Below are 8,830 nucleotides of genomic sequence, written 5' to 3'. Positions count from 1 at the left end.
GTGTGTGTGTGTGTGTGTGTGTATATGTGTGTTTTTCTTTCAGCAGACTGAGGTGCTTCTGAATGATCTCATCCTATGATTTGATACATGAAGAATCTCGACGTCCAGCGGTTAAATCTGCACACCATTGTTGCTTCAAACCCGGACCGGTGTAGGCTACTGCTGTTAAAAACACCGTAGAATCTTTCATCATATCTGACATACGATAAAAGAAAAGCACTTTGTGTGTTGTCCCCTCGAGAAAATTTTTGATACAAGGCCCGTCTCTGTGTAAGTGTGTATATGTGTGTGTGTGTGTGTGTGTGTGTGTGTGTGTGTGTGTATGTGTGTGTGGGTGTGGGTGTGTGTGTGTGTGTGTGCGCGGCCATATGGAAAACCGACAGTAGCCGCCCCTGAATAACGGATTTCGGTAGCTTCATCTTTCTCTTTAAGTTTGCTGCAAAACGGAATTTCCGCAAACTGAATACAGTCCTTTATACTCAATTAGTCATACTTAATAATAACGAGCTAGCTACCTTCCCTTGACTGTTTACCGAGCTGCCATTGGTCTAAATAGCCTGGTGGCAGTAAGCTAGGCTATACAGTAACGTTAAAGTGTTGTTATACTGAGAGTAGTTGATTTCACATTAACGGGAGGTGTTGCCTGCACTGTCCATGAACACATACGCTCGCATTCACGACCTCTTCTCTGTCAGCAGGAAGGCTACTTACCGATATGAGTTTTGCTGTCGTGGACACAAAGAAACGTCCTCACACCGACATATTTCTCCTCATCTCTTTCTTTCTCGCCTTTACACCACCGCCGCTCTTTCGCCACAGACAGCAGTATGCTCCCCACATCTGCGAAACAATACGTTAAATAGATAATCTTTGTATTGCAACAGCTGATGCTATAAATAGAAAAGCCCAAAAGGGGGGAACGCCGTTTTAATGAAGACATTAAACCATTAAATGTTTGTTTTCAATGCAACGTGATGTATTCTTGTTAGAGAGCAATTGTAAAGTAACGTGTTTATTTTCCTTCACAATGTCGTTTTTGTGTTGAAATTTTGAAATCTCACGAAGCAGGGACAGACGTCCCCTATTTTGTGAAATGGACCGTTCCTTTCTTTTTAAGGGACTTCTTTAAAGGGACAGTCCTGTCAAATTAGCCGTTTCAGGGAAGTTGAATGGATGAATTAAAGCAAAGGAGTGTTTTGTTTTTGTAAGTTGAATCGTGGAAAACTAATGGTTCTACTTAATTAACAGACCTGTTTAACTAAACCGGCAATGGCCTAATTCAGATTATCCATACTTTTCAGATGTTTGCCTCCTTATTGCTATATTATTAGGCTATAATGCAAATTATGCTATCAGGCAAACCTAACAAAACTCAAATAAATAAAATAATCTATGCGGAAATAATTCTGTGCCAATAGCCACAGAGACCCACAACTCTTTTTTATATGTTAAATGTAGGCCTACTGGAAAACTGAGCCCACATGTGAAAGATATACATGTGAAAAAGTGCTGTGTAAACTGATTTATTTTTCATTCACTCTCCTGGTTCACCTTTCTACCTTTTTACTTTCCAGGTGGTTCTTTAGTGATCCTCTCCACAGCTAAAATGCATTTTCATGACCCCACTCTTTGCTAAAAAAAAATAAGAATAGGATAATTGATAAGTAGGCCTAAATCATGCAATAAAAAGACTGATGTCTTTGTGACGTTGTTGTTTTTCACAACAGACAATTATGACTTATATAATTGGAAAAGCACAGGTGTTACTAATACCATTAACAATGGCTCTGTTGAGTGTCCCAGTGAGCCAGCATGACAACTATCTGCACCCTGAAATGGAAGAAGCTAAATGGATTTCTACCATCATCAGTCATGTTATTATTGTTTGTCCTACAGTGAAATTCAAGAAAAATACATAAATGCATTGAGAATTTGATTACATTTGATTGACATGTAGGTTAACGTAATTCTTAATCTGATACATAGTAAGCACAATTCCATATGTGAAATGTGAGACATTGCATGTGGAAATCACAACCCCACCTACAGTACAAAAGCATGTAAAACATATGTGGTACAAAAATTGTAGAACTTATATTAGAGACCTTCTTCACACAATCGTATTGTACGTTTCTCACATTTTCAAAATCTTTTTCTTGTAATCATGACTCTGGATTAAGGGACAAGATCTCATAATTACAAGCTCTCATAACTATTTGATAGTTTCCCTGTAATTATGGATTTTTGTGAGACACATCCTGAGAACGTATCTTGAGTAGTAGAAGAACGTCTCAGTTTATTTCTTATCTGTTGAATGCATGGCCCTTGTTGCTTTTCTTGCATTTCACATGTGAAGAACATGAATTTCACAAGGGTTTTTTATAGATGAAAGGCAACATTTAACATGGTGTTTTCATCAACCATTTTTGCTCATGAAAAAAGTATATGACACTGCACACTTGGTTCATTTAAGCTAGAGGTCAAAGAGACAGATAAGGATCTGATCAATCAAGGGAAAAAAAGGTGTGTGTGTGTGTGTGTGTGTGTGTGTGTGTGTGTTTGTGTGTCTGTGTTTGTGTGTGTGAGAGAGAAATGCAAAATGATTGAGAGCAAAAGGGCTTGGTGATATTGAGAATAGATTAGGGCAGATGCTGTAAACTGCAATTTCATTTTGGCGAGCAGTAAATCTGCATGTAACGGGCTGCACACCAACAGATCTGTGCAGAACGAATAAACACGATGACAGATGAAAAAGTGATTGTAAATCACCCTTACACACCTCATCAATCACATTCCTTATTTCATAAATTACTCAGTAACGGGTCAATAAATAATTTCAGGGATCATTAAACAGGGCAACGCCGCAAAGCGAGGTCTGCAGTTACCAAGTTCCAAGAGGCTGCTTTCTGACTATTACTCACACTACCTGGTAGCTGTATACTTACAGTTAAATTGCTGCTTCCCATAAACCTCATTATGTAACTGTGAGGTTGTTTGTGAGCATAAGTATATTCTGGATATCAGCTCGAGGCCACAGAGGACAGTGTGAAAACTCTAAGGAATGCTGATTTCTAATGAGAGGTGATATATTATTTAAAGACAGCTATGACATGGTGTAGTTATATATGCACACATGGGCAGAAAAACAAAACACACACGCAAACATTTTCCAAATTCCAGGCAAGACTGTTTATGATGCAGTCCATTACTAGTAACGGTCAGGGTGTGCGTGTGTTTGTGTGTGTGTGTGTGTTTGTGTGTGTGTGTGTGTGTGTGTGTGTGTGTGTGTGTGTGTGTGTGTGTGAGAGGGAGATGTGAATTATTCAATTGAAATGAGGAAGAGGGAGAGCTTGTTATGAGTTTTACCTCTGTCAATAATCCAGACATTAGATGTTTGAAACTCCATTTCTCTCTCACACATATACACACACACCCACCCACACACACATACACACACACATTGTTTACAGTATTTCTGGGAAAATCATATTGCTTTTAAAAAAAGATGAGATAAATATAATAAGATATCACTGCCACACAAAATGTAAACACTTACAGATGTTGTATGCCATTGATATCTTTTTTGTCAGCACTTTTAACAAAGAGATTTAGAGAAAGAGAGAGAAAAAAGAGAGAAAGAAAGAATGAAAGAAAGAAGAAAGAAAGAATGTTGAAAAACGTTTTTCTAAAGTTCAAAGGCATTATTGGACTGGTGGTGTCTCATGCCCAGCTCGTGACTTTGTGAGGTTATAGTTTGGCCGGGCGTTTCTTTTAGCTAAATGCTAATACCAGCAGGCTAACCATCACAATGACAGTGTCTATAAGATTATGTGGCGATGGTAATGTTTACAAAGATCGCCGTCTGAGGTATAACCACATTAGCATGATAACCTTGCGTGTTAGCAAATTCAGAATTTGAGCTGGGGCTCTCAGCTTCTTCCAGTGTGGGCTGAGTCCTTGGCAGCAGTTCAGTCCTGCCCGTGGCACTTTTGCTGCTATAATAAAGGCAATGAAAAAGTCCTAATAGAATAATAGTTAAAAAATAATTGAATAAAAGAGTATTATTGTTATTACCTTTGTATTATTAAATTATTTTTAAACAAATTAAGCTATATGGCACAAGATTTTAAAAAAAAATTATCCCAATTTACCCTGTGGGGAACTACGGTCTTAACTAAATATGGTAATGCATCCACTAGTTTTCAAGAACTCAAAACCACAAATACACTCACAGGTGGGGCTAGAGGAGAAGTCAGGGGATCGGCAGAAACACGAGGATACACTGCCTCTGGATCATAAATATCTGCACAATATTCCATAGCAATCCACCTGAGCGCTGTTGAGATATTTCTGACGAATGTGGTCGTCCAGTCGACTGCTATTGATATCCCGAGAGCCATTCCACCCCCACTTATCACAGGGTGTGTAAGGGTCATTGTTGATGAGGTACAGGATTCCCCGTCTGGGTGATGCTTGTTGCTGGAAGTCCTGCTCATTGGTACAAATGTTGGTTGTAAAGTCATAGTAACTGGGTTAGCTCAGTTGGTGCAGGCGCACATATGTAGAGGATTACTCCTCAACGCCACAGGTTCAACTCGAACCTCTGTCCCTTTGCTGCATGGCACTCCCCCTCTCTCTACCCTTTCATGTCCTCAGATGTCCTCTGGAATTAAAGGCCTAATATAATCTTTAAAAAAGGTATGTAATAACTTATAGTAAACAGGATATATAAAGCAGGGCAGCAATGACACATGAATTTTTTTTTTGAATGAATTTATGTTTATTTGAGGCTTATAGCGCAGAATAAAATAGAGTAAGATAAAAAAGGGGACTCTCTCTATCTCTTTCCCTTTAGACATACACACATATTTCACATACACACAGAGATACACACTTCCCTTGCCTCTTGCCTGTTTCCATGGAGACAGTAGTGAGCTGTTTCTTCACTGGAATCAAACCATCTGACTTGATCACAATACATATGTTCACACACATGCGTGCACACACATACACTGCACAGCGATGCATTTTTCAGTTTAACCACATGACTGTGTGTCCTGCACAGAGATTACCCCTGCATGTAAGGTCATATTGGTTATGTGTCATACATACACAGGGCTTGATCAAATAAAATGTGCACGCTTTGTGTGCTTTTGCACATTGCCATACAGAGACAGTACCAACAAGCCTTGCACAAACCACAAGGCATATTACTGGCAAAAAGAGAATGTAAATAATGTATGTTATATAATGTAGCCTATATGTTGCCCTTATACTGTAACCAGCCTCCCTCCACCCTACACATGATGAATAACAAATAGATGGATGAATAGATTATCAAGTTAAATTTTAAAAGAATGTTTCATGTGATTTTGTGTGTAGAGTTAATACACAAGGAGCTGCAAAACTAAAAGACATACTGTACATGAAGGAGAAAATGGGTCTGTGTACATTTTGATTTTGCTGCAACTATTTAGAGTCATGCATGCATTAGTCTATATCCTTTGCGTTCCACTTCCACGCAGAAAGCATGTGTTTTCCATTTCTTTCTATTTTCTTTGTGTTGGAATTTTTAAATCTGGTGGATTCATGAGGACTTTCCTTCAGCACGCTTTGGAGGAGCGTCTTTCCGAGCCGCTGCTGTCATCTGTGGGATGTGATGAAAAGACGGGAACGGTTCATTACTGCCCTACATACACCCTGGCTATCGCAATTACTGTTGCACATGCACAATATACTGTATGTTCCACATTTTTCTAGATTGAGTCAAACATTTAGGCAAACCCACACCTATTAGAAAAAAGGGGAAGGGGTTAACATAGGCTGTATGTGGTTGCTGCTTATCTCTAATGATGTGTGTTTCCTTTGCAGAGCTCTGAGACGTGGCTCCATGCCTTTGAGCTGCCTTTAACGGTGTAGCTGAGCTTGGTGCTTTTGCACAGGATGCGAATGAAAGCTGGAACCAGGTACATCACACAACAGCTGATTCCCATGCACTCACTGGCTGCACATGGTGGTGCGGTCATGGTAAAAAAGGAAGTGAAAGTTGTGTGTTTGCTTAAGACAGCAGTGGGAAAACGTTCAAACTGTCATTTTTCATTTTCTTCTGATGACCACTTATTACAATATTTAAGATCACAATGTGCATCGCTGCTGAAACAGAGTTTTGTATACATAGAGGGTTTCTAGCAACATGGGACCTGAGATGAATGGGGGCACTCTGATACCAAATTAGTATGGTGCTAGTTTCAATCTAGTCCTGAAGACCAAAAGGCTGCAGCAGGCCACTGTGGGTGTACTTTTTTTTAAGAACAACTGACCTATTTTTTAGTATCAGAGAATAAGAGTTTAGCAACTTTAATCCATGTCACATTGCTTAAAAACAGTTTTAACTTTGCCAAAACATGTTTTGGTATTAAAACATACTTTTGTCAACACAGTAAAGTGGACAGTAATCACACAAACAATTAGTGTAACATATTAACAAAATACAGTATTAGATGGTGAATTATGACATTTCATATCTGATATGATATATAATATAAGGTAAGGTAACACGGAACAACATAACATAAAATATCTGTAGGGAAGACAAAAGGAAAAAACGCTCCCCCATTTTATTCCGGCATTTTGAAAATTTGCATTAAACTAATAGGGTTGACCTTACCATTGATGTTATCCATATTTAACTAAAAGCCCTCGTCCTATGTTCAGTAAGATGAGGGTACTCCAATCAGACTTGTAGTATATCTCCTCATTAAAATATAAATAGGAAAACTGATGCACTTCATTTAACATGCATTTAAAAATGAATATTCTCATCCCACAAAAAAATTGAAAGGAGAAACTACAGTATGCAAATCAAAGAGATTTACACAGAGAGGAATATAAATCATAATAATATCTCATGATAGACTCTCCTGGCAGAATGAGCACTTACGTGCAAGCTAACAGGCTGCTGGATCAAACTGAGAAAAAAACGTATCTTAAAGCCGTTGCATGCTGTTTCATACCGTTCCGAGGAAATATGATGTTTAACACGGGAACCGTAGCAAAACTGTGCAAACCGTTTTGAGATTGAACACGCACCAGGTGAACCTGAGCTACTACGTCATCAAATAGAACAAAATTGCAACTTTCATTTAATCTGTGAAGAAAGTTTTCCTATCTTTGGAACCATTTTTGGGTGGACAAGGGGGGAAAACTTGGAAGAAAAGTAGCCTATGCCCAACACTTTAGTTTAAATATATGACTTTATATGAGGTCTAGGAGGAGCGCTGCGTTTGGTGTGTCGGTGTGATACCCTTTAAGATCACAGACTGCTGCAGCTAATTTACAACTGCCAGGAACGGGATACTATTAGGTTGGTCATCACAAGCCAAAGAAGAACAAGAAGAAGAACAGTAAAAAGAAGCGTCAAAAGGCACTTGTTTCAGTAATTGGATTAAGAAGTGGTAAAAGAAATATGGCTTCCAAATGGTTGTCACCAAGTGAGGAGCTCACTTGTCCGGTCTGCCAGGACATTTTTAAAGATCCTGTCTTTTTTCCTTGTAGCCACAGCTTTTGTAATGCCTGTATGCAATCATGGTGGGAAACGAAACGTCAAAGTGAATGCCCCATTTGCATAATGTGTCCAATTAAAATTTAATGCAACCTGGTGTTGAAGAACCTGTGCGAGTCTTTTCTACTGGAGGTGGATTCTGGTGTTTTCTGCCACCTCCACGCCGAGAAGTTTGAGCTCTACTGCCTGGACCACCAGACACCTGTCTGTTGGTCAAAAACCACAGGTGCATTCCTGTCGATCAGCAGCAGAATATCAAACAAAGGATCTCCAGGAATACCCGAAAACTATATGGGAAAAAGTGTAACCCTATGAAAAAGAGAAACTTAAAGGTCCCATGGCATGACAATTTCACTTTTTGAGGTTTTTTTAACATTAATATGAGTTCTCCCAGCCTGCCTATGATCCTCCATTGGCTAGAAATGGCGATAGGTGTAAACCGAGCCCTTGGTATCCTGATCTGCCTTTGAGAAAATAAAAGCTCAGAACCCCAGCCTCTACCTTGACTCGACTTCAGATACAGTATTAGGGGACAGCTTAGGTCTATATAAAAGAATTTGGATATGGTATTAGGCAACCACTAAGGTCCTTCTTATACTGTATATGTTTGACTTTAGACACAGGGTTGAGAGAAAAGTTGATGCTTTTAAGATCCAGTGTGTAACGTGTTAAGTTGATCCTGTTGATCCCGTTGCCCGTTCACACAGTTGTCCTTTTTAATGAATATTTTACCTCCACCATCAATTCCAAATATTCCTATTGGCTTGAAATTTCCGATTTGCATTAGCATGAACTGGGGTAGACGCTCCATATTCATGCAGAATACAGAGGAGCTCGGAGTAGAGCTGCTGCTCCTTTGCGTCAAAAAGAGCCAGTTGAGGTGGTTCGGGCAACTGGTAAGGATGCCTCCTGGCGCCTCACTAGGGAGGTGTTCCAGGCACGTCCAGCTGGGAGGAGACCTCGGGGAAGAACCAGGACTAGATGGAGTAATTAAATTACCTCATGATTCCCCAGTTGGAACTTGTTAATGTGGCTTGGGAAAGGGAAGTTTGGGGTCCCCTGCCAGAGCTGCTGCACCCCGCAACCCGATATTGGTTAAGCAGACAAAGATGGATGGCTCACCTCCCCATGCCGGACGACCCGGAGCACGTCACAGCAGAAGCCCCCTTCAACGTTGCCAAGTACCTGGGAAATCTGAGCTTCATTGAAAAAATGTCAATATAGATTTATTATATGCTCAAGGTCAATATAGCTTGACTTTTAATGCCT

At 39.7% G+C, this 8,830-nt stretch overlaps 1 protein-coding gene across 2 annotated transcripts in view; it reads right to left on the bottom strand.

Moving 5' to 3' along the window:
* The window catches only part of si:ch73-116o1.2 (ras-related protein M-Ras), a 20,914-nt gene extending 20,031 nt beyond the window's left edge, over positions 1-883 (bottom strand). Inside the window, exon 1 of one of the 2 annotated variants that reach the window (XM_034885559.1) lies at positions 712-883. The gene's annotated coding sequence lies outside the window, so the exon portion shown is untranslated. The remainder of the gene's footprint in view (positions 1-711) is intronic. The other variant, XM_034885560.1, reaches the window with a different exon arrangement.
* Positions 884-8,830: the final 7,947 nt, after the last annotated feature.

Source organism: Etheostoma cragini, chromosome 11 (genome assembly GCF_013103735.1).
Source record: "Etheostoma cragini isolate CJK2018 chromosome 11, CSU_Ecrag_1.0, whole genome shotgun sequence".
Classification (NCBI taxonomy): domain Eukaryota; kingdom Metazoa; phylum Chordata; class Actinopteri; order Perciformes; family Percidae; genus Etheostoma; species Etheostoma cragini.
Note: the sequence above shows the minus strand (reverse complement) of the source record. Positions and strands in the feature narration are given on the sequence as shown.